The sequence below is a fragment of the Mauremys mutica genome, chromosome 5 (assembly GCF_020497125.1).
Source record: "Mauremys mutica isolate MM-2020 ecotype Southern chromosome 5, ASM2049712v1, whole genome shotgun sequence".
NCBI lineage: Eukaryota > Metazoa > Chordata > Testudines > Geoemydidae > Mauremys > Mauremys mutica.
The window spans coordinates 58,774,077-58,801,300 of NC_059076.1; the positions used below are offsets into that span (position 1 = coordinate 58,774,077).

Below are 27,224 nucleotides of genomic sequence, written 5' to 3' on the forward strand. Positions count from 1 at the left end.
TCATGTTTGCAGGGACACATTTGAAACGTGAAGCAAGTGTACCCTAAAGACTGCGAAACCAGATGGAAAATAAAAAGTAGCCAAAATGTATTACTGTATTTTTTAAACCGTGGGTTTTAAGTCACTTTCGTGATTTTTGAACGCTAGAGGCTGGCCCTAACAAACCAGACGAATCCAGCAATGCAGGAGGCGCACGACCCAGGGCTTTGTAGAGGGGCCCAAGGCAGCTGCAGCTGCTGGCGGGGGTGGGAATTTGGAGAGGATCCCTGGCCGGCCTGGTGTGTGTGTTATATTGGCAGTGGGGTAAGTGGAGGCTGGGCGGCTCCGACTGCCTGACGCCAGCGAGACCAGATCAATCCAGGCGCAGAGGCAGAGCGAGCGCAGGGCTGCCTGGCGGCTGGAGCCGCAACAGCAGCAGCCGGGGAGGGAGGAAGGAGCGAGCCAGCGGCCGCGGCGTTCGGTGTCTCCTCTGCCCGCTTCGCCGCCCAGCTGCCGGTAACAACTTTCCGCTTCTTTGCCCTCTCCCAAGCCGGCTCCTGTGCCTGGGCGGGGACCCCTCCTACCCCACCTCTGCGTCCTGGGGCTGGCGGGGCTGGCCGGGGCCGGGCAGGGCTTGCTGCGCTCAGGGAAGTGGTTTGAATGGTGGCTGCGCTTTGCCTTGTTGCTCCCCCCCCCCCCCCGGTTATTTCCAATCTCAGGCTCGGGTCCGGGCTTCTTCTTCTCACCACGGTTTGGGGTAAGGAGGGATGGATTTTTTTATTTTTATTTTTTTTTTGGAGGGGGACAGGATTTTTCTCCAGCATGATGGCGTCTCTGCGGGTTCCTGGAGAGAAACCTGTGACTTCTGTGCTTTCTTCTTTGCTGCCTTCCTTGGTTTAAAGTTTCTGGGTAGATTTCTTTGTTGGGCTGGAGGAAGAGAAAATAGACCCGCCAAGAGCACTCTCCTTCCCTCTTCCTCTCTCCCCTTTCCCCCCGTCTCATTAGAAAACCCTGTTTCTGGGGCTTCTGCTGCTTCAGACTTTTGTCCTGGCCCCATTGTGTTCAAAGCCAAGTGGGAGAAACTTGTAACAGTTCCTGTAAAGCTCTGGCTAGCACAAGGCAAATGCCCTTTGTTTTTATTTGGGAAAAGCATTTCTCTAATGACTTGGCTAATCCAAATCTTTGTTCCTCCTAATGGATTTGCTTTTTGCAACAAGATTTGTTTAGAGGTCAAGGAAAGTTCACTTAAAATTCTTCTGATTATTAGGAGGGTTGGATGCACATGATTTTTCTTCTCTCAATGTGATTTTCAATTTACTTCTACTTTACAGAATGAGATTATCCAGCTATAGATGCACATGGACATATCTTAATAAAATTTAAAGATACAAGTGTTCAATCCTGCTTTCTAAAGTAGCTGGGCCAGACCGTATCATTTTTAATGAAGTCAGTGGGAGTTTTGATTGAGTAAGAACTACAATATTTGTTCCTTTGTTAGCAGTTTATAAAATTACAGAAGATGTGCAGGCTGGTTTTGCAGTTTGCTTGTAGAGCATATGCTTATTTGTAGTTAACTTCTAGGAAGAGAATTTCTTTTGGTATATTTAGGAAAAAGAACTGATGTTCATTGCATCTAAGAATAGGTGCCACCCTTCTCTTGGGTGGAGTATTTGATGGTCAGAAACATCTAATTCTACTTTTTTTCCCCCATTCATGTATATTTCAAATAAAAGCAAATATATGCCCATACTTAGTTTATGGCAGACATAGTAGGATATGATGTCTCTAGAAACTAGCATTTTAGTTAAAAGGTTATGTTTCAGACAGCTCTACATGTAAAAACTGGCAACTCTTGCCTCTTCTGACTTCTCCTACCCTGTAAGACTTAGCTTGTGTGTGATTTTGTAAGTTACACAACATGAAACTCAAAACTGAGACTAACAACCCACAGAGACCACTCTTCTTTATAAGTAGACACCTCAAATTCTGCTAGTCTTCATGTGGTCAAGCATCTGCACCTCAGTGTGTCAAACAGTGAGTGAATCCTGTAAAGGAACTTGCTGTGTTAAAACTAATTTTAATCTTGTCTATAACTACTACATTAAATTTATTGGCGACTTGCTTCCAGTTGCAACTCACGATGTGAAAATATCAATCCAGATAGGAGTTCTGTGCAGGGCAGTTGGTAGAAGATTCTCATTGCACCTTGTTTAAATATTAAATACTTCATTTTTGTGACTCCTTTACAGTGGCTGTCTTTAGGGTTTTTTAATGTTAAGATGAAAAATACTTAACCCATATAGTTGATATTCCTGTGCTGTTGTTCAGACTCTCATCTTGTAATTAATTTCACACTGTAACTTGGGGCTTGACAGAGATTTCTCTGGAGTTGGGTGATCTAGGAGCCTTACACAGTCTCCAGAAAGGATCAGTTCAAGGCAAGATCAGGTTACCCTAAGGGTAGGGATTTGTCCTTGCTTTAGTTTTGACCCCTCCATTCCCTTGGTATGTAATCAAATACACTTTTTTTTTCCCCCTTATGCTATCCTCTACTATTCATTTTGTGTACTCTTTGATCCAGTACAGTGGAAGAAGGAGACTAGATATACAGAAAATGAAGGATTTCAAGCTGTTTAAGTAGAATCTACCAATTCAAGAGTTTAGAAGTTGATAAATGTAGAGTCCAAACTAGTAAGTAAAGGGCTGAAATGTAAAGAGAAGTGATGCAATGGTTAGTAACATTGCTGCACCAGTCTTTGTAAATACTGGAGTGATTTTTTTTCTAGACCCTCCTTAAATTCTGAGCCACTTTATGGGTACAAGTTAAAGACTGACATTTAGAAGCCATGTTTAAAAAAAAGTAGTAGGGAGTAATAAGTTTGAATGTTATATTTAAAATACAATAGTATGCACTACCCAGTCCAAACTGTGTATACAAAAGCCTTCATTTCTGTAGTCTTACAAGGCTAATGGAGGCATCATCTCCGCTTTATAAATAATGTAAGTTGTGTATAATGTGGAGTCCCCAGAGACTGCAGAGAAAGCATCATTACCAGCCTTTTCAGCCTGCTGAAGATCTTAAATTGATTTACAGCACTGAACTGGTGCAAAATGATACATCAGAATGACATGGGGTCAACCTGTAAAAGTCTGTGATGTGAGCCTATTAGTTCAGTCATCATAATTAAACCACATTATGGGGGCACCAAAGCAAGCATGTGTGGCATGGCCCGTTATGCTTCAAAAATGTGTGATGCAGAGAGCACCATGTGTATAACTTAAAACACTTTATATAAAGAGAATTTGAAATTATGAAGAGGAATTGTGTGAGCAGAGGTACCCTGATTATGAACCTCCTTCTCCCAGTCATTATCAATTGAAATGGAGAATGACCATAGCTCTTTTATTGGGTGGGGGGAAAGCTGAATTTTATACAGTTCCTGAGGTTCAAAAATGATCAGGCTTTACTTGTTGACTACACAAAGTGGTGAAAGCAGGCAAATGGTTTAACACTTTTTCCAGTCTACTAGTGATCTTTATCCTACTAGAAGTAGTGACTCTGAATGTGTATCTGTTGAAATGCTTCTGTAGAACTGAGTGGTATATTGTGTCTTGATCATATGTTGAATTATATGGCCAGACCTATTTTAAAACTAACTGATTTTAAATCCTGCTTGTCAATAGCTCACTACTTTTACTGAAGGCAAAGGTGATTTTTAAAGTAACTATTTACAGGAAAAAAAATCTTATCTGTACCATACTAGTTTCTAATGGCATAAACGGTTTTGTATGTTAAGCATCTTAAATCTTCTTGCTATTTGTACTGATAGTAAAAGCTTCACAATGCACACATAGCAAATCCTGCTTGTGGCTCTTGTCTGTCCCCTTTGGTTTGGTATTTTGTTGGTGCTGACTTAATTGCTGTCTGGTTTGACTTGTGTGAAATCACCACTGTATCATATATGATCTCTGCTAATTGGGAGAAACTAGGTTTTTTTTGCATCCATCTGTATTTATCTGTGATAACTACAGAGTAAAATGGATTTGTGAGAGGCTACGGAAAGCACTAGAAAATCAATAGAATATTACGGGAAGATTGAAGAGACAAGTTCAGTCCGATCAGAACAAGAGACCCTTTAGGTAACCTACTTTCTGAGCTGGAAGTAAAGCATTGAAGCCCATTTTTAGGAGAAATATTTGTAAAATGTGGATAAGGAGCTCTCTTGTGCTGTGGTGAAACAGACTAATGAAATAACCTTATTGAAAGAAGGACTGTAAAACCCGTGAAAATGGACATGAGGTCACAAAGACTGCCTTGTGGTTAATGAAGTGACTCTTCTAATGTTCGTTTTTATTTGTGGTTTATTTTTTTTATGACCAACTTGCCCAGTTATACTGTCTTTTTCCATTCCAGTTCCTGCAGAACTAATCTGAACATTAGTATTCAGAAATCCCTTTTACTGTGTGTGTGTGTGTGTGTGTGTGTGTGTAATAATTGGAACCACCCAGTTTTAGAAAGAAGATTTTCTGGATACTGGTTCTTGAATTTCTAAAAGTTGTTTGGCTTAAAAAAAAACACCAAAGTAAATTTGAAAACAAGCATGTTTTATTAAGATGTCAGTGTCTTAGGGCTCATCTACATACGCAAGTTGCAACTGGTATAGTTAAAGCAGTTGAACCTCTCTGGTGTGGACACAGGTATGACAGTATAAAGGCATACTGTATGGGAAGGGGCCTATGCCACATGTATAAGGCCCCTTTGTATTGATATAATTTATCTACATAAGGGGTTGTATTGTTATAACTATCTTGGTTAAAAAAAAATTACACCCCAAACTGAAATAATTATACCAGCATGAGAACTGTGTGTGGAACAGGCAGTATGGAGGGGGGATAGGGACAGAATTTTACTGCTGATGGCTGACTACAGAGAGATACAATCTCAGTGGAGAACAAATGTTCATTTGCATAGAGGAAGCTATCTTTTAGGGAAGAAAAGCCAAACACTTAAAAAAATAGTCCAATTCCAAGGAATGCAAAAGAGCCCAGATTAACAGAATTTAAGGGTATGTCTACACAGCATCTGGGAGTGAGCCTCGCAGACTGGATCCACAGACATGTGGTATTGGGGCTTGTGCTAGCACCCTAAAAATAGCTGTGTAGACAGATGTTGCTTTGATGTAGCAGCTCAGGCAGTGGTCCCACCCCATCCCTCAGGCTTGAGAACCTGAGCTCCAGCCCCAGCTGTACAGCTATTTTTAATGTACTAGTGCAGAGGTGGGCAAACTGCGGGCCACATCCAGCCTGCGGGACCCTCCTGCCTGGCGCCTAAGATCCTGGCCCGGCCCCTGGGAGGCTAGCTCCGCTGCTGTTCCCCCTCCCCCGCAGCCTCGCGCTGCTGGTGCAATGCTCTGGGTGGCCAGGCAGCTCAGCTGCAGAGCCCGGTCAGACACAGTGCTCTGTGCTGCGCTTTGGCGTGGCTGGCTCCAGCTGGGTGGCACGGCTGTAGCGCTGCCAGCCACCGGTGCTCCAAGCAGCGCGGTATGGGGGCAGGGAGCAGGGGGGGTTGGATAGAGGGTAGGGGAATTTGGGGTGTGGATAGGGGTCAGGACGGTCAGAGGGCAGGGAACGGGGGTTGAATGGGGGCAGGGGTCCTGGGGGGAAGTCAGAAAGGAGGGGGTTGGATGGGACATCAGGGGGCAGTCAGGGGTGGGGATTCCGGGGGCGGTCAGGAGACAGGGGGGTGGCGGATGGGGCAGTGGCCCCAGGGAGGCCATTGGGGGGGAAGGCCGGGGCCAGGCCATGCCTGGCTCTTTGGGGAGGAACAGCCTCCCCTAACTGGCCCTCCATACAATTTCTGAAACCCGTTGTGGCCCTCAGACCAAAAGTTTTCCCACTCCTGTGCTAGTGTGAGCCTTGATAGCACAAGTTTGTGGAGCTGGGCTGGGAGGTGCATGCCCAGATGGGGTGTAGACTTACCCAGTGTGACTTCAGTTTTTTGCACACTTCTGTTTGCTCTAAATGTGCCCCATAGTTGAATTGGATCAAAGGCATGTGATGAAGTGTGGTTCTCTTAACTAGTCTTTGTGGGAACAAAGGATTAGAAGGGACTGCAATGGTCGCCTAGTCCAGGGGTTCTCAACCTTTTTCTTTCTAAGGCGCCCCCCCCCCAAGATATGCTATAAAAACTTCATGGCCCACCTGTGCCACAATAACTAGTTTTTTGCATATAAAAGCCAGGGCTTGCATTAAGGGGTAGCAAGCAGGACAATTGCAAGGGGCCCCACGCCATGGGGCACCGCAGATCTAAGTTGCTCAGGCTTCTGCTTCAGCCCCAGGTGGCGGGGCTCCAGGCTTCAGCCCCATGCAGTGGGGCTGTGGCTTTTTGCCCTGGGTTCCAGCGAGTCTAACTCTGGTCCTGCTTGGTGGACCCCGTGATAACTGGGGCGCTCCGAGCAGGTGAGAACCACTGGTCTAGTCTAACCCCCTGCCAAGATGCAGGATTTGTTTTGTCTAACCATCCAAGACAGATCTAGCCTCCTTTTGAAAACCTCCAGTGAAGAAGCTTCCACAACCTCTCTAGGCCCATATGTTCCATGGTCCTACTATTCTTACAGTTAAGAAGTTTTTCCTGAGATTTAACCTAAATCTGCAGTGCTGTAGTTTGAACCCATTGCCTCTTGTCCTGTCCTCTGTGGCAAAAGAGAACAATGTTTCTCCATTTTTTTTTTATGGCAGCCTTTCAAGTATCTGCAGACGGATATCATGTCCCTCCCCCTATCTCCTCTTTTCCAAACTAAACATACCCACTTCCTTCAGCCTTTCCTCATAGTACAGTGCATTGAACTAGATACTTAATTGCACTGCCCTATCTTTTGTGCCTGGGATCTTTTAATATTAACAATGTGGCCACTGGTGCACCACCTCTGTACTTGACTTCCATTGAAATGACAGTTTAACATTGTGATGATATGACTCCAGGGCTGTCCAGTGTAGCAGTGTTGTGTATGAAATACCTGGCATGTTAAAGAGTTGCAAGATAATTAAGATCCTAGATCAGTAGTGGGGAAGTGTTTTAATTGTTCAGTTGAATTTCTGTTGTAGATTTATGGGGAAATTGGCTGGCATTTATTCTAGAATAACTATTCTTATTTAGCTATTCCAGAATGACCCCGGCCTCCATGTAGACACTCCAGTCTGAAATAAAAGTGACTTTATTGTGGAATAATTACTCCATCTTGGAAATGAAGTTACTATTACAGAATAAAATTGCTTTTATTCAGGAATAGTGTCCACATGGGTAGTTATTCCAGAACCCCAAAATTATACTGGAGCTGTTCCAGTCAATTTCCTCTTGTAGACATGGCCTCTTCTGGAATACAGGGGGAAAAGAAAATTATTTTTAAACATGCCTCCATAAAATTATATTTAGGTACTGTTCAGAGCAGTATTATCCAAAGGCAAGTGTTACTGCTGACTTGGCATATGAGTAAATCATTAATGTGGTTCACCAGTAATTTCTAAAGCATAATTTCATATTTTTGTGCTTAGAAGAGGGACTTTTTTCCTACATGGCAACAGATGTGATTGTCTAAATATGTTAATGCAGACAGTCTTAATTAGAGCTGTCTATTGCAGATAGTCTAAATTTATAATTTAACTATTTCTTCAGAAATATTTAACTTGCAAGTTTTGTCATTGAAATTATTAAAATGTTACATCAAAGTGATCAGCACAGTATTGCATAACTTAGAAATTGGTACGCATTTAAAAACATTGATTTGATATTTGATAGTGCCTCATTTGTTTTCTCCCTCAATAATGTAGTTGAATAGGGGAGTGATTGGTAACAGCTTTAAGCTCACAGATGTTACTTCTGGGTACAAAACCTTTGTGATAAGGAAAGTGCAAATGTAGTATTTGATGCTTTTTATTTTTTTAGCAGATAAAAGTATAAATTGAGTTTCAGAATTTAGATAATGCATTACAAAAGCTGGCTATGTTCATATACAGTGAACCAATTTAACTAAAATCTGTTTAGAAACTTATTTAGTTAAACCAGTGCAAGCCCTGCATAGGCATACTTTTCAACTGGGTTATATCAAGTTAGCTTGCACTAATATATAGGCTTTGCACTGATTTAGCTGAATTGGGTTTTTTTAACTCATTAATTAACACAATGCAATTTCTGTATGGATGAGGCCACAGAATATTGTTAGGACTCCTGTGGCCATTTTAATTACAGGAAAAACTATACATTAATTGGAGAGGGACAAATAGAGCTGGTACTAGCTACAGTTATGTGATTATAGTCTTATTTATACACACAAAATTAGACACGCTGAAGAATCAAATACTAATGTCATTTCAAACTTGTCAAAAATGTTTAAAATATTCATATTATACATTAAATTATCAGTATTTGCAGCACACTGCATATGTAGCATATTATTCTACTGTAGAGGCTTATTTTAAATTCACTACATTAGGTTATAGTAAATCTATGAGTTTCTCATACTTCTTAAATATGCCTTGTTAGTGTGCATGTACATGAATTGTCTGCCTGAAATCAGCGGTGTTTAATGTTAAACCTGCTGTAATTGGGTCAAATAGAGAGGTGACACAATGAAATTATTTAGGTGGAGAATCATTTGTATATAAATGAATCAAAGTAAACTAACTTATATGTAGCCATTTTTTTGTTTAAAGCAGAAAAGTTGGCTTAAATGTGAAATGTCTAAAGAATCCTATTGTGGTTTCCACATGTAAACGTGTTTGGGGGAGGAGGGGAAACATTTGCTGTGTTTGTTCACATTCATGTGTTAATGAACTGCATATTTATCTTTTATTCTACCAATACATTGCACTCTTTATGTAATTAGGTTTCAGTGTGGCTTGAGGTGGAAAGTAGTTTAAATTGAAAGCTTCCTACCTTGCATGCCCAGTAAAGCAGATATGATTAATGGATAAAATATACAGGTTGCAACTTGCTTATTTCCTAGTTACAGTGGAAAGGAGGCTCTCATATTTGTTTCCAAAGCATAACTGAGTAAGAAGTGAATCTAGGACTTGCTGAAACTCTTGCTGTTCCTCCTGATCATTCTTTAGTAATTTTCTGTAAGCTTGGGGGCATGATTGAGTTCCTATCAGTCTCTCTAGGTATGACACACAAAAGATAATGAATAATAAAAGGCTTTTCTCACTCCCCTTTCCACTGGCCATCCCCAGCATACCAGAGAATCAGAAACCACATTTGCATTCATGTTTCTTTACAAGGAAAAATGGCTTGCAAAACAATTTTTTGCCCATTCTTTGCCCAGTTGTGCTTTTAAGGTTGCTGAGCAGTTTTGTGAGAGACAAGAAAGGTGTTAATGGTCTAGCCGAAGACTAATTATTTTAAATTAGGGAAGATTCTGGTCCCATTCCTACTATTATGGGGTGAGTCGCGTTGTACATCAAAGCAGATATACAACTGCATAAACAGTGTTTGTTTGTTTCTTTTGAGACTAAGGACTTTATACAAACTTTGCAACAATAATACCTTGTTTGTTACTTCTGTAGCTTTTTTTTTTTTGAATGGGAATGTAGTCTAGTTTGGAGAGCTGGTAGATTTTTAATACTTACTCTACCTGTAATTGTACTACCTTAGAGCGAGAAATAGTCTCTCTTTTCTTATCTAGTCCTTCAGTCACTTACCAAAGTGGTGGGACAGTTGGAAAATGAGGGTTTTCTCCCAGGGATGTATATGACACAAGGAGGCAAAGTGATGGCAAATGACAGCTTTGTTCCTTTAAGTACAAAAATCTCAGAGAAATGTTGAGAACATAAGGAGTGAAGAAATGGGATGAGCATGCCTATTCAACTTTTAAGGCTCTAAGAAATGTTGGTTATTTTTTGTGCTTTTTCTCATTTTTGGCAAGAAGCCAAGTATGGTGAAGAGCCACTTTAATGATATTTTTGTCTTGATCAAAATTCGGAAACGGAGAGAGAACCTGTTGTTGTGACGATTCCATCCAGAGTAACGCATTTCAATAAAGCAGTTTGAATTCTTAAATGATTAACAGTGCAAAATCTCTGAACTGTGGGGTTTTCACTAGTGAAAACACCATATTCTTTTAAGGTCTTCAGGTCTTACTGCTTATGATATACAATGAGCCTGAGTCCTTGTATTTGATAGCACACTTTCTTTGGTTTTCTGTATTGCGCTTCTGTTGTGCTAATGGAAAGATAATGCCTAGGGCCTGTCTGTGCTGGAGAAACTTTCTCACTGGATTCAAAACCAACAGTTCAGCTAAATCAGCTTTAAAATCAGAGTTGTGTAACCAGCTCTTCAGCCCACATAGATCAACGCCATTGAAGTCGATGTTGATTTACATTGGATGAGGGTTTCCTGATTTGCAGTCTCCTTCCCTGATCTCTAGACATCTAACTCCATTAGCTTTGTGCTAGTGAGGATGGGACCTACATTGGTTATTGAGGATATTACTGTATCAGTGACCTATTTTAGTACAACTATGTAGAATGAAGAGCTGGTGAATACAGTGAACTGTACTTTTTCTAAAAGGTGTAAAAGTTGACCTTATTGGATACCTTAGGAAATCTAGCTATGTGTAGGTTACCGTCTCAGCGATTACAGCTTTCTGTTTTGCCCATTGCTGGTTTTGCAGTGTAGCATCCTTAATAATAGGTCCTTTATTATTCCTATTGGTGTTGTTCAGTGTTTCCATTTGGGATGTAGGAGGCAGAGGAAAAGTCTTTGTATTACCTTAAACATGTAAGTTATAGTTTGTGTAACTTCTAGCATTAGATTTAATCTAGAGAAGTCTCTTTTGAAATATTTAAAACACAGATATTAGCTTCAAGCCTTGAAGCATGCTTTCTGGACAGATAGGAGAGAGAGCACTTAAAAAACAAAAGTTTGACCTTTAGTAACCCAGGGGAAAAAAATAATGGTAGTTTAGGAAGGTTCAAGTGTTTGCTAAACTGTTTGATTATTCAAAAACAGCTTGGGCAAAGTTTCTCTCTGGGGGAGAGAAACATTTGGCCAAGGAACAAGAGACAAGTATTGCATTCCATCCCTATCCGTCCATCCAAGGTGAAGTGCTAGTGCCTTGTAAGTATGAATTATTGCTTAAAAAAAAAAAAAAAAATCCTTGTCCTGGTGTCACAAGGTGCTCTCTCTTACCCAGCATGCTGTGCTGTCTAGTCTGCTTCTGTCACCTCATGGTCATAAATACACCGAGGCTATTTTCCTTTCACTATGTGTACCTTGTATACTTCCACTTTTTCCCTCTCACACACAAAGTAACATAGGCACTTTGCAGTAGAAGCTTTTTTCCATACAGCCTCCCTTTTCAGCACAGCTCACTTTCTGAACTTCCCTTCTGAGCTCCTTCTTTGGTTTTGTGGAGTAGCAGACCTGGTTCCTGAGTCTGTGATCATCGAATGCACTGTACTTTTGTATCTTTTTCATGACTTAGGTTCTCATGCCTTTCTTGGTGTTCTTAAAGAATTGCAGAAGAGCTTTTATTATTGAGCACCATTTTTCTTGTATTTTTCATAAATGTTGCAAGGAAAATGTTGTTACTTTAAGGCTTCTTATTTTTCTGTATAAATGGCTCCTAGCATTGCTATGCACCAGCATCCCTATTATAGCCAATTGCACAAGTAATGTGGCTAGCTGTAATATTTCATTAAGAATATCATTTCTGCATTCAGACTTAACACTGTAGAAAGCTCCCCCTTCCTGCCTCTTCCTTCTACCTATAGCCTCCCAATTATGTCATGAGCCCAGTAATTACCACCCAGGTGCTTACATTCCTGCAGTAGAAAGTATTTAATTGTTGACAGCTGAGCCGGCAGATTACTTCATGCTGCAGCAGCATCAGTGATCAGGGTGCTGCTGCTAGCACTCTGTCAGATCTGGATATCACTGAAGTTACTGCCCCAAGACAGCTAAAGGAATTATCTAGTCAGAGATGAAGATTCCAATCAGGAGTACTGCAGCTCCTTAAACCATCTACCGAGGCCAGGTGAATACTGCAGACTTCTGCTGGCATAACTACGTCTATCAGAGCCCTAGACCTCATCATCTCTATGTCTATACTACGCACCTTACAATGGTGCAGCTGTGCCCTCCCGGCGACAAAAGAAAACCACTCCGAACGAGGGGTGGTAGCTTCCTTGCCAGGAGTGTGTGTCTCGCCGACAAAATGCTGTACGCATTGGCGCTTTCTGTCGTTAACTTTTGTTGTTTAGGGGGGTGGGTTTTTTCACACCCTTGACCAACAAAAGTTGTAGTGACGTTATGTGGACATAGCCTAAATGGAACTGATCTAGCTATACTGGTAAAAGTGCAGTTTTGCCATGATAAACTTCATCCATGCTAGAATACTGGTAATGCCTTCCATGTGTGGACCTGGCCTAAGGTAGAACATATTTACTCTCTTCAAAATACTGTTAAATTTATTTGATGGCTTGTGATCAGTAGAAAAGCTTTTCTCTTGCTACTTAAAACAAAGGGGGAACTAATTTTAAAGTTGCTGGTAGAACTTTTAAGAATCCATTTAGGAGTCCTCTTAAAAACAAAGGCTGGCTTTACTACAAACATCTGCTAATGAAGGAAAGAGGGAGGAGTAAGATGTTTGAGGAGGATTTACCACTGTAAGCTAATGAGTCTCAAGTACTGCAGAGTCCACGGAATTGATAAACCATCTCCTGCCTTTTTTCAAGGCCTTTTGAGATTGTTCTCATAAGGAAATTTAGGAAGCAATTGCTTTTGCTTTTTAGTCACCTTTAAAGAAACACTTTTTTTTGCCACTTATCTGTATAAATGGCCTCAAATTTATTTAAATATATTTTCTGCTTCCTTGAAATTTCTGTTTAATAATTTGCAATTGTAAACTCCTTAAGCCAGGGGTAGTGTCATCCTGTGTTTGCACCTCTCCTAACAGAGGTGGGATCCTGATTGGGGCATTTGAATGAACCGCCAGTTTAAAATACTACTTATACCTCCATTTGCTGGGAGGGAGATCGTGTTACAGTCCCGAATATGCCAAAGTTTCTAGCTGAGAGAGAGAAGGGAGAACCTGAGATTTGCTTTAAAAAAAAAAAAAAAAACTTCAGAAAGGTTTGACTTCCCTCCCCATTTTTCTCTATAGACAGTGAAGCCATCTTTGTATGTCAGAGGGACTGGTAGTGGCAAACCCTGTATCATTTCAGAGAAATCATGTTCACCTATAGGATGTGGCCCATGTATTTTGAATGTTTTTGTATATAAATACACAATTGTATTGTAGCGTTGTCTTATTGTTATATTCATTCTACAAGTGCTTGCCATTTAAGTGTTGCAAAAGGTAATAGTGTCAATGATTAGAAAGACTGTCTACTTGTATTTTATACTGGCTATGTGTGTTTTTGTTTGGATGTAGTTTTAGGGTAACCAGTACAGTTACTATCCTAATGAATTGAATTGTTGGGCTAGACAGTTTTAGGCCATGGCTACACTTGCAAATTTGCAGCGCTGCAGCAGGGTGTGAAAACACACCCTCTCCAGCGCTGCAAATTGTGGCGCTGCAAAGCGCCAGTGTGGTCAAAGCCCCAGCGCTGGGAGCGCGGCTCCCAGCGCTGTACGTTATTCCCCACAGGGAGGTGGAGTACGGCCAGCGCTGGGAGAGCTCTCTCCCAGTGCTGGCGCTTTGACTACACTTAGCGCTTCAAAGCGCTGCCGTGGCAGCGCTTTGAAATGCAAGTGTAGCCATAGCCTAAGAAGCATCACAGAACTTCTCTAGTCACCTGTCAGTTCGGTATTAGACCTATGGACTTGTTTATTTGAGGTGGATAATTTGTTCAAGACAGTTTTGGAAAAAAATTTCTGCTTTTGTTCATAAAGTAGCGGTAAAATGGCTGAACCACTCTATTTTTTTTTCTTATTGAATTTGTAAGACGGTAATAACATGGCTGAATCCACACACAGCTTTTTTCCATATAATAGTTGAATTGAGCTGATTGGAAAATATTTGTCCTTTATTTGCAATGGAAAAATATTGACTTTTGAAACTTTTCAATCAGCTCTTATTGTTAACAGATGGTTCATAAGTATGTCCCTGTCTTATATATCCTGGTGTGTAGACAGAACTGCATAAAGCCCCATCAGATGTAATCAGATACCGGACATAGTTGGATACACCATCATTAACATTTGTAGCAAACCTAGCCTTGATGTAACTGTCCTAAAGTTTCAGACAAACTGGCCAGTGAACTTCCCATAGCTTATTGCCTGAGACTCCCTTCCCGACTATGCACCTACTTCCACTTCAGTCTCCCAACCAGAAATGCTACCCACTTGTGGCTTCATCTGGCGAACGACCTGTGGCTTGTGGACTGAGAGCAGAGTAGTGGGGGAAGGTGAGGGGAGGGGCACCTAAGCCCCTCATAATGTTCCCGCAGAAAAGGCCCTATTTCTCCACCAGGGTTCCCCCTTCTCAATCTCCTGGCCAACTGGCAGGTGGGAAGGCTGGTGTCTGCCTTTTTTGGGTGGCGGGATGTTGTTTGATTAGTACTTTCCCTGCTACAGCGCTGTTCTATTAAAGAGGGCAAGTGGGCACCTTCCTCAGGCTGGGAGTCAATAATGGGGCAAGGGACAGTGGAGCCGTCTCAGGCCTGGTCTACACTCGGGGTGGGGGGGGGGTGTCGGGTGTCGATCTAAGTTACGCAACTTCAGCTACGTGAATAATGTAGCTGAAGTCGATGTACTTAATCTACTTACCATGGTGTCTTCACTGCGGTAAGTCGACGGCTGGCGCTCTCCCATTGACTCCTCCTGCACCTCTCTCCCTGGTGGAGTACCAGAGTCGACAGGAGAGCGCTTGGCAGTCAATTTATCATGTCTAGACTAGATGCGATAAATTGACCCCCCGCTGGATCGATCGCTGCCCATCGATCAAGCAGGTAATGTAGACATCAGCCCTTGGACTGATATCTCCTAGAATTGACCTTTGTCATCGTGCTAATGCTCTCACCAGCTGGCAAACCACAGTTGGCTTAGTCAGGGGTAGTCAATAGGCAGACTGGGGGTCAAATCCAGACTGCCAGGTGCTTTTGAATGGACTCCAAAATCTTTTTATTTACTTATTTATTATCGTTGTTTTTCTCTGGAGTCTGGACCTTGACTATACCTTGACAATAAAATAGACTACCCCTGGCTTGGTAACTACAGGTCACAATTTGATCAACCCCAAGTGAACCTTCAGAATGGGGCTTGCATTCACTAAACCACGGGTGGCTGTACAGCTGTGGACACGAGTTTGGAGGTTGGGGGGAAAGCTGAAGAGACCTATGGAGTGGCGAGTATTTCAATAGGTGGGGAGTGGAATGGCAGGAGTGTTGAACTGATGAACTGCAGAAGGTTTCTTGGCAGAGGCAGCTGTGAGCTGCAGCTGATAGCTCTATTCCTAGCATTCCCTGTCCCCCAAGGGTGGGAGAACTATTTTAAATGCTTTATCAGGCAGCTTGGTCTGCATGGGCACTGAAATGATTCAGTCTCAGTTGTTTATCCCTGAAAATCAAGGCCTGTTTGGAACATCCCTTAGAGCCCGTGATTATCGCAGGAAGCTCTTTGTATGGATGTAAAATGCATTTATTTCAAGTGATTGAGGGGGAACAAACTAGTTATCTAATGTAGACAAAACCTTTGATTTATTATTTAAAGCCATCTTTGTGCATATAGGGACTGAACTGGTGGGTGAGGGAGTTATTTGTCTTGTATAAATGAAAGCGTAGGTGGCTCTTTGAGTATGTAGGTGCCCAAAGATCGGATTTTTTTTGACTAAGTGTTTGTCAGTGCCGTGAATGTGACCTGTGCCTCCTCATGCTCCTGTACAAGGGGATAAAGGGTGGAGCAGCCTTGACCCTCCTGCAGTTCCCCCTTACTGTCCACGGCAGCAAGATGGAACCTGGTGACTGTTTGACCTGCTACCCTTCTCTTACTTCAGTTTCTTCTTTTACGCATAGTTTGAAGAAATACTTATTCACCCTTATCTTTCATTAACTGTATCATTTGGAAACTTCTGACAAAAAACAAAGAACAAAACAAAGACCATCCAACAAACAGGAAGATTTCCCCCATTTCCTCAGGTACAGTGTCTTGAGCCAACTGCCATGTTGGACTCTCAGCCTTCAAGATTGAATCCCTTTCTGACGCTATGGACTCATATCCCTTGCCCCGCTGCATGGGACTGTAGCCCGGGGCCTCAAGCCCTGCCATCCAGGGCTGAAGTAGAAGCCTGAGCAACTTAGCTTCACATTGCCCTCTGTGACATGGGGCCCCCGGGCAGTTGCCTGGCTTGCTGCCCCCTAATGCTGGTCCTGGCTTTTATATGCAGGAAAACAGTTGTTGTGGCATAAGTGGGCTGTGGAGTTTTTGCAGCATGTTGGGGGGAGGAGGGGCTCAGAAAGAAGAAAGTTGAGAACCCCTGGCCTATGCCTTTTCTGTCTGGGAGAGAGCCACATCCCTGATAAGTACTAGATGTGTAAATCCTTCTCATCGAGGACTTGCAACTCTAAGGACAGATGGCTGCAACTACGTCTACATGAGCAATTGATGTGCATTAGTGTATCACGTCAGACCAGGAGGAGACCTCACCTCCAAGGAACCCAAATAGGGTGACCAGGTGTCCCGATTTTATAGGGACAGTCCTGATTTTTGGGTCTTTTTCTTATATAGGCTCCTATTACCCTCACCCACTGTCCTGATTTTTCACACTTGCTGTCTGGTCACCCTAAACCCAAATGGTTGTTTTAGGCAAGTGCCCCTTGAAGCAGGCACCACATAAAGAGTCTTGCAAAGGAAGGCAGAGAAGAAAACTGTCAAAATAGATATTGGTCACATTGACTCTGATTACCCTGGCACCAGGGCTGTCAGCACCAACTGCTGCTATCTCAACCCTGAAACTGTTGCCATTCTGACATCAGTGCCAATAAACTCAGCATTGGCCTCGGCCTCTGCACTGGCTCGTCAGTGAACAGCACTGCTGTTGTTGGACCTCGCCCTGGTGCCTCATCACAAAGGTGAGGCTGAAAAGAAGGGCCAAGCGGAGCCAGACACCTCTCGGCATAGAGAGGGGAAAATAAATCACTCTTCCAAGGACAGGATGCCTAAATCTGTGCCTGGAGGGTGGCACTAATTAAAATGGCACCGATGAAGTATTTTCTGTGGTGATGATTATGGGATGAAGGTCCACCCCCAACCCCCGAGCCATCAAGATCCCCTCTGGGGGCATCATTGGCACCTTAACAGCACTGGGCTCTGAAGAGGAGACATCACCCCTCAGCCCCACTGTTTAAAGAATACTTCTCCACACCACCACCCTATACCTTCTTCCCAGTGTCCAGCAGGGATACTTCCCTGCTGTCCTTTGAGAGCGACCCTAGAGCTTGCCAGAGATCCCTCTCCTCTTGGAGCAAGTGCCACAGGATGCTGGGGAGGAGTTAGAGGAGATCATTAGTGAAAGCCAGCTGCCTGCCAGAACAGCCTTACAGGCAGCCGTCGATGCCTCTGATGTGATGGTCAGGTTGATGGCACTGGCTATGCCCATGAGGCGAGCCTCCTGGCTTTTAGCATCAGGAATATCAGGAAAGATCCAGGACACCATATAAGACCTTCCATTTGAAGGAGGTGGAGATCTTCAATAAAAGAACTGATGAGCGCTCTGCTCCTTAAAGGATGCTAGGGCCACTCTCAGATCACTGGGGAACTACATTGTGCAGGGAGCAAACTGATTACCTGTAGAAGATACTGCCATTCAAGCTCTCCACAGCACCAAGAGTCTATTCACAAAATGCATACTGGTGCTAGTGGCCCACCTGAGAAGGCAGGGCATTCACTTCTATCCCTATCCAGATGACTAGCTGCTCAGAGGGAAATCACATCAGGAGACTTCAGTGAGTTTGGAATACACTCTTATCCTGGTTTGCTCAGCTGGGTCTGCTGGTGAATAATGAAAAATCATCTCATGCTCCCTCATAGGAACCGTGATGAACTCCAGATTTGAAAATGCATATCCACCCGAGGAGGACAAGTTCCAGACATTACAGCCATTCATTCTTCAGCTGACAAAACAGACTACGACAGCATGGCCTTGTCTGTCAATATTAGCCACATGTCAGCATGCATGTACATGACACCATGATTTACCGGACTTCATCTGCAGCCCCTCCAGGTCAGTCTGTTCCCCAGCAAGACATTAGACAGGATGGTTTCTGTGCTCCCAGCATGTCATTGCAGAGCTGGCTTGGCGGTTGGACCCAACAAACACAGTGAGAGAGGTACCCTCCCTGACAAAGACTGGGCAGGCTGGGGAGCTCATTGGACCATCTACAGAAAAGTCTACAGATCAGGTCCTTTTAATTCGGAGTTAGAGATGACTGGCCTGGAGCACAGAGCTATCAGGCTGGCTATGTGGAGCTCTAGCATGTCCTCTGGAATTTGGTAGTGCAAATCTTCATGGACAACACAGCTTAAAAAAAAGGGGGGGGGCACCTTCTGACCCCTGTGGTCTGGAAGGCCATCTAGTTCCAGACTTGATGTCATCAGAACAAGGTCACACCAATGGCCCTTCACCTCTTGAGAGTCGTCAACAATCTGATTGCCTTCTATGATGAGATAACTGGCTCTGTATGATATATCTTGACTTTAGCAAAGCTTTTGATATGGTCTCCCACAGTATTGTTGCCAGCAAGTTAAAGTATGGAATGGATGAATGGACTATAAGGTGGATGGAAAGCTGGCTAGACTGTCAGGCTTAACGGGTAGTGATCAACAGCTTGATGTCTAGTTGGCAGCTGGTATCAAGTGGAGTGCCCCAGGGGTTGGTCCTGGGGCTGGTTTTGTTCAACATCTTTATTAATGATCTGGATCATGGGATTAATTGCACCCTCAGCAAGTTCACAGATGACACTAAGTTGCGGGGAGAGGTAGATATGCTGGAGGGTAGGGATAGGGTCCAGAGTGACCTAGACAAATTGGAGGATTGGGCCAAAAGGAATCTGATGAGGTTCAACAAGGACAAGTGCAGAGTCCTGCACTTAGGAAGAAAGAATCTCATGCACTGTTACAGGCTGGGGATCGACTGGCTAAGTAGCAGTTCTGCAGAAAAGGATCTGGGGATTACAGTGGATGAGAAGCTGGATATGAGTCAGCAGTGTGCCCTTGTTGCCAAGAAGGTCAACGGCATATTGGGCTATATTAGTAGGAGCATTGCCAGCAGTTGGAGGGAAGTGATTATTCCCCTCTATTCAATGCTGGTGAGGCCACACGTGGAGTATTGTGTCCAGTTTTGTTCCCCCCACTGTGGAAAGGATGTAGACAAATTGGAGAGAGTCCAGCAGAGGGCAACGAAAATGATTAGGGGGCTGGAGCACATAATTTATGAGGAGACTGAGGGAACTGGAGTTATTTAGTCTGCAGAAGAGAAGAGTAGGGGTGGGGGTTGATAGCAGCCTTCAACTACCTGAAGGGGGGTTCCAAAGAGGATGGGGGTAGGCTGTTCTCAGTGGTGGCAGATGACAGAACAAGGAGCAATGGTCTCAAGTTGCAGTGGGGGAGGTCTAGGTTGGATAGTGGGGAAACATTTTCACTAGGAGGGTGGTGTGGTGAAGCACTGGAATGGGTTACCTAGGGAGGTGGTGGAATCTCCACCCTTAGAGCTTTTTAAGGCCTGGCTTAACAAAGCCTTGGATGGGATGATTTAGTTGGTGTTGATCCTGCTTTGAGCAGGGGATTGGACTAGATGACCACTTGAGGTCTTTTCCAACACTAATATTCTATGATTCTAACTTAGTGGATGTCCTGAGCAGACAATCTGTGACCAACCGTGAATGGTCCTTGCAGAGATTGATAGTGGAACTGATATTCTGTCTTTGAGGATTCTCCTGATAGACTTGTTTGCCAGCAAGGACAATGTCATATTTTATAAATTTTGTTCCTTAGGTAGAATAAGCCCATTCCTACAGTGGGATGGAGGTTTGATCCATGCCTTTCTACCTGTTCATCCAATTCCCCGGGTGATTTCCAACATCAGCAAAGATAAGGCCATGGTCATTCTCATTGCCTCTCTGTTGGCTAAGGTAACTTTGGCTGACAGATCTCTTAAAAATATCCATTCAGTCACCAATCCAGCTTCTGGGCTGTCTGGACCTGATATCACAGCACAACTGCCTGATACTATATCCAGACCCAGAGTCACTGCATCTGACAGTACATCTGTTGGTTGGCTGAGTACCACAAATAGGGTCTGCTCCCTCCAGGTCCAGGAAATTCTTGTTCAAAATAGGGAAATATCTATCAGATGGATGTAGTCATGGAAGAGGTTTTCAATACAGGTGGCCAAGCATGATCTGGAACCTGCTCAGGCCTTAGTACCAAAGACCCACGACTACCTCTTATGCTTGAAGCAGGCTGCGCTTCCACTCAGCTCTATTTAGGCTACCTGATGGCAATTTCACCTTGCCATGGGTTTGAATAGTTATTTGATTGTTTCTCACCCCATGGTATTAAAGTTTATCAAGAAACTTTTACATCACCAGTCAGAGAACCTGGGACCTCAGTGTGGTCCTTCTCAGAATGTTCCGCACATGACCTCGCTCTGACTTCAGCCGAGAGTGAGTGAGCGAGCTTATGACCAAATCTCAATTACAATTCTCCACAGGAACAAGGTAGTGCTGAGACCTCACCTGAAGTTCTTTCCTAAGGTGTTCTCAGATTTTATTTAAACTGTCGATCAAGCTTCTTGTCCTTGCTGAAACCACCACTAAAAGAAGAAACTACCACACGTGCTCCAGGAGTTTGCTTTCTTAATGTAGCTAGAACCAGACCATCCAGACTATCACCACATTTATTTATTTTGCCATTCTTAACTACCACAGGCTTCAAATTGCAAGGCAACTGAGAGATTGTTGCAACTGCCCCATCCTTTATGCCCTTGTACAGGAGCATGAAGAGGCATAGGACATATGCACGGTCTCAACAGATGCTGCTGGTCACAAGTCTGTGATCTTGCACATGTGGGGTGTATGTTCACCTACAGTGGGATCCGCACAGAATACATCATCTTGAACACCACCTGTTACTATAAAAGTTTAAGCACAAGTTGTCAGCAGGTGGGGGTGGGGGGCAGGAAAAGATATTGGCATGACCAGTTAGCAAAAACTCATGCAACTCAGTTCTTGTCCTTAGCTTTATTTGGGTCTATCTGCAAAGGAGAGAGGGGACCTGATTTGGCATGTGATTATTCCTAGATAAGTTAGAAAGTGTCAATAACTAATCAATTACATGTTAGTGGAGCTCAGTGAAGTTCTGCAGTTGGCCTGGAGGAGAACTGATTGTCTGCTCTCAGTCAATTAGCGTGAAAAAGGTGCAAGTGCACCCAGCATCTCAAGTAATATTTCTTGGTTTAGAATAATGTACGGCACATTAATAATGGAGAAGCTCAGATAAGAAAATGATACCTAGTGACTTTTACTTGTCTTGATTCCTGTTCCTAGAGCATAAACAAGATAACCCACAGAAGCAACCAGAATACCAGGAGAATATACTGTAACAGTTTCTTTTTATTGTAAAATATCTATATTTCCTGTAAGCATAGCAGGGGCATGTTTTTTCACTTCCTTTAAAATTATCCTGTTGCAGTGTGCTGTATGATCTGTTCGTTACTATCTGTATATCGGCGCCTCCGTCCCTTGGATCAAAATCCTCCAAGGCCTTAATGTCCAGGACAGAGGAAAACAGCAGGCATGCAATTGTATATATGTATACATACCTTGATTTCAGGGTGTGCTATGTATTTTTGCTTCATTCATCAATTTTCTACCTTTATTTTATTCCTCAAATATAAGGCCTGTGCCCTTCTGTTTGTGATTAAAAAGGAGGAGCACATCCAAGGTTCGTGGACTCTTGCTGTATCATTCCTTGGAGGCAGTGGTTACAAAGTCTCCATTTGTCATAGGACTGGTTGAGATCAATGAGAGTAGTACAGGCTTGTGCTGCAGGTTTCAGCCTGGGTGCGCTTTCCCTTGGGCCCTGCAGCCATAGCAGCATGATTCTTGTCAATGCCAAATTGCCTATAGCCAGGTTGCCACCCCCCCTGCATGGTGTGGGACAGTTGCTTGGGGCAGTAGTGAGGGTTTTGCTGGTGTGATTGTACTGGTATAGCTCTAATGTGGATGCAATTGTAGCAATATACAAGTGTTTATGCTGGTATAGCTTATGCCATTTCAGGGGACCAGGATAAGCTATAATAATATCTAGCTTTTGTATGGCAAGGCCATCGGCGGGGGGCCCAACGTGCATCTTCTCACATCACAACATGAGTTTTGATCACTACCACCTGGGATCTAGTGGGTTGGTTGGTTTGTTGTTTTGTGACTATTAGGTTTTTTTTGTTTGTTTATGAATTATCTGAATATGAATAGCTAAGCTTTCTGACCTGGTCTTCCCTGAGTCTACCAAGCACTGTGTGGATGCATGGATATGCTGTTTCTCCTGTAAATCTCCAATTCTTAAAAAATCTTCAGTTTATGAGCTATAAAGAAATTCCAAACTTTCCCATCTTTGCCTCTTTTGCTTGATAAGAGTATGGCATACTCAGGTGGATTGACAAATATTGAATAAAAGATAGTGCCAAAGAGCACTTTCTGTGGTTTGAAAGTGTAGCTGCTGTTCACTGATTATTCAGTAAGCCAAGACTGAACTGGTCTAATGAAATGTGGAAGTCCAGTCCTGGTTTTCAAGAGACCACTAATGCCATGCAGTAGTTAAACAGACTTTTCATTGGAGGGTGGAAATCTGGCAGATCTTGATGTTTATTTCAGTGGTTGTATAAACTTGGCTTTTGAAGCTTTATTGTCTTTAAACACTTTCTTTGTCCAGAATGCTACATTTGTGGGTCAGATGGGTTCTCATTACAACACTTTAAAGGGACTGCTGGACAATTTAACTGAAGGATTTAATAAAACTCAGATCTTTCTTTAAAATGAAGTAGCTGAGGAGATAGAGTAATGATTGATCTATATTGTATTTAATATAAAGGTGATTTAAAGTTTTATAAAATTCTATCAATTGAAAAAAATAATTTAGAGAATTTTCTCGCTAAGAGATGCTTTGGAGATTTAAATGCTATGCATATAGCTATGTTTTAAAAAAATTTAGTAGTAAAATGGAAGGGAAGGAGCTATTTCAAGAGTTTGTAAAGATTAAGAGTTTGTAATTATTAAAAGCAGATATTTTAAAGGATTATTTAAAAATAATATTGGCATGGTTTTGAGGAGTCTGTTTCTGTGTTGTTGAACTTTGATTAAAACATATCCTACCGTTTAAATACATTTATTTTTTTCTTTCAGATTTGGTCTTGTGTACTTTGGTAAAGCATTGTCTGTCCCCATTTTAGAGATGAGGAGGGTGAGGTACAGAGATAAATTACTTAATCTCTGATACATGAGATCAGGATCAAACTTTAGAAAAGTTCTAGGGCTTTTCTACATTTTATTTTTGGTACTATATAGAGGCACGAGTGCACCCTTTGTGAAGATTCATTGTACTAGTGTAAAAAGTCATTGCAACTTCACTGGGTTTGCATTTGATATAGCTATTCTGATGCAAAATATCCCATTGTAGGCAAATCCTAAAATGGACTAGCAGGCTATGATTCTATTCCATCTCCCAGTCTCCTGTGAAATGCACTGGACTATGCTGCCTTCTGGAATTAGACAAAATAAATCTTGTGTTTTACAAACTTGATTTTAACATATGATGATCTAGCTTCTCAAATTTTCCTTTGCCTTTTTAAATGTACATTTTAACCATTTAAAAAATAAAAATTCCTGAAAGTGACAAATCAACAAGTTTTATTCAGCTCACCTGTGAAGGAAACCCCTCCCGCCCTACCCTGCAGAATTAGAGGGAAGTGATTTTTTTTCAACTGATAAAAAGAAATAAAATCCCATGCCCTTCCCAAAGGAGGAATTAAACAATTGGGAGAATGGCGTGGGACCATGTGTTGGTTTGTAAAAGGATATAGTTTGTAAAGATGTTTCCTTTGATGCCTGTGATGAATATGGATGTATTTCCGCTGCAGAGGGTCCTGATTAAATTATGCAATTAGAGCTGACCAGACAGATCTAAATATAGGAAGAGGTTTCAGCTATCCTGCCTTTGTGTGTATTAACACACCCACACAGATGTGTGTTTGTTATTGTTGTAAACAACACCTGTTTTTTAAAGACAGTTCATACTGTCAGGAAAGGGAATGATCTCCGTGTTTACTTAATAAAAATCACACCAGGGGCTTTATGATTAAAGGAAAGACACATTTTCCCCTTTTTACCGCTTGATTTTTTTTTAGTACTGTATTTGGCGTCTAAAATGCTTATCTTGTGATTTACAGGCTTATGTTACAAGCTTTGATTATTTTTTTATTATAAAATGGTCATAAATTGAGTTTCTGAACTATGTAAAACTGACAGACTGTAGTCCAAATTATTTGATTTAGAGGCTTTTCTGTTCTTTCAGGACTTAGCTTGTGCTTGCTATTAATTTGGGCCCATTGGATGGTACTCTGCTCCCTGAGTAATCTCAGTGACTTCACCAGGAGCACTTGTGAAGTTGCTCTTTAGTGTAAGTAAAGTTATCAGAATCTGTAGCTCAGAAGGGTAAGCTGGTGTTACCGACAATAAAATCTCTTGTTGCCCACTTTGAGGACTTCTCTCAGCTCCCATTGACGGAAGATTGGGTATGCATAGTTGGTCACACTTAAAGGATTCTAAGAGGGTACAAGTTTAGAGGAGGTGTGAAAAATGGTCTGTTCTCTTCTGTAATATTCCACACACAAATTAGTATACAGATTGTGTAAAACTTGCACACAAATGAGAGAAATTCTGTGGTCCATTGCAGTGCAGTACTCTGATCCATGGTATTTGTAATAATAGCTTGTACCCCATGTCTACACCTATAGCTATAATTGAATCAGTGACAATTCAATTCTCCCATGACCTAGTTCCAACATGAAGAAAAACCAAATCTTTTCACTGGTTGCTGCAAGAATGGGGGGCAAAGGGAGAGCTTTTTATAAACTAAGCATTCATGCTGTCTTGTTCTGCTGCAGCACCTTTTTAGCTGAGAAGCTACTAACTTTGGTATGGTTACTACAGCAGCACAGCGGTAGTGCCATAGTGTAGGTGCTCCCTATGTGGATGGAAGGTATTTCCATTCAGGTAGGTAAACTCCCCCTTCCCCCCCACCTTCCAAGTGGTGGTATCTAGGTCAAAAGAAGAATTCTTCTGTTGACCTAGCCAGGTCTACATTACCTGGGGTTAGGTCAACTTACTACAACACTCAGGGATGGTGTATGAATTTTTCACCACCTTGAGTGCTGTAACTAGGTCGCTCTACATTTTATGTGTAGACCAGGGCATAGTTTTGTGTGGGAAAATATTTTTGCGGGGAGCAAAGTGGGATCCAAAAGCAGAGAGGAGCCACTCTGATTTCTGTTGCAAGTACTAAATATTGTTTCGAAAGAAATGAATTGCTGTAAATAGGGTGACCAGATGTCCCGATTTTATAGGGACAGTCCCGACTTTGGGGTCTCTTTCTTGTATAGGCTCCTATTACCCCCTCAGCCCCTGTCCTGATTTTTCACACTTGCTGTCTGGTCACTCTAGCTGTAAAGATGTGAGCTTCTTTCAGAGAAGTGAATCAAATGACTATTTTCTAAGAAGCAAATTAAAATCCCTTGTTGTATTATCTCTTTATGCCATTAATAACTAATGAAGATTGAGAAAAGAACCATGGAACTAGGTGTGGAAAAAATGAATGGAAAAAACCTCTTAGGGGTTGTGTGGATTTCCTTGTTTCCACTCCCCCTTGGCAGTCTCACAATTTTTATGTCTGAATTTGTTTGGTTTTTATTGAATTGTACACATTTTAAAACCTTTTTACTGGAATTCTTTATTTTGTCTGTCCCACTGAGCACTAAAGTAAACACTAAAGTCAGTACAAGAGTCAAAGCTACCTCCATGTTTGTCTGAACCTGGGACTAGGAGTTGGTTCCCTTCCTCCATCAGTGGTGGTAATTTGATTGTCCTGACCCCTCTCCCCATCCACCAAAACCTTTCCTACAGACTGTCTTGTGGGCATTTTGAAGGCAGTAAAATATTCACTATCAAACTAGTCACTCGGTGTTGCTGACCGATTTAGTTATAATTGTCTCTTCATTGGATGCTAGAAAGAAAAATAATCTTGCTGTTAGGGAAGCTGCCTAGCTGAGTTTTGTTTAAATACAAAGCAAGTAACGCAGCTGTTTGTGGCATTTTTGTTTTAAACTGTTTGTTCTTAAGTATTTCTGAAAGGTCCAAAGACTAAATAAAAGCTAGTTAAAGTGAAGAAAAAAAATACAAAGAGGTAGTTGCATTTGAAACAAGCTTGTTGATTTCAGCTTAGCCACTGATAGACAGAATACACAATAAAGGTATGTGTGGTTTGACATAAGGAGTGGTTGCTAACTAGACAGGAACTAGATTTTCTTTAAACCAGGGTCAAGAACATATGGAGATCATCTTATTTTTCTGATTATCCCAAAGGTATTGTACAAACATATTTATCTTCAAGGACTGGTAGTGACTTAGCTATTGGGAGCTCAGACACTTTTTTCCCCCAGAAGGGCATGTGTATTTTCTGGGGAAGAGAGGAAAAAATCTATGTCATCTGCTGACTCGTGTTAATCTTTATTTTGCACTTTAAACTGATAAGACCACTTTGTGTAAAAGTAATACAGGAAATGATGCATTGCAAAAGCCAAAAGTGGCAGAAAGAAAAACGGAATGTACTGGCAAAAGCTCAGAACCATGGATACACTTTATAATTCTTGGAAATGAGAACTCCACCTACGCTATCTCTCTTTTTTTAGTTTAATACTGTCTTGACACTGGAATTCAGTGTTAGAGCAGTTCATAGCAGACTTCGGTGTGTAACAGTTTCAACACAGTTAATTTAGAAACGTGTGTTGTCTTTGTCCCATTTATTTTTAATAGATTATCCAGCGTATCAAAATGGAAGTAACTTAAGCAGTCCTAAAGCAGACTATGGTGAATGTCCATGGAGAGAGCTGACTAGTCATATGATGCTGGCATTTCCAGCTGCTAAATTTCATGCACTTGAATGATGGCTAAAAATATAGGCTTTCCTAATATTACTTTTT

At 42.1% G+C, this 27,224-nt stretch overlaps 1 protein-coding gene across 1 annotated transcript in view; it reads left to right on the forward strand.

The window, feature by feature from the left end:
• Positions 1-345: 345 nt before the first annotated feature.
• Positions 346-27,224, forward strand: part of SMAD1 (SMAD family member 1) — a 72,497-nt gene continuing 45,618 nt past the window's right edge. Inside the window, exon 1 of the mRNA XM_045019244.1 lies at positions 346-495. The gene's annotated coding sequence lies outside the window, so the exon portion shown is untranslated. The remainder of the gene's footprint in view (positions 496-27,224) is intronic.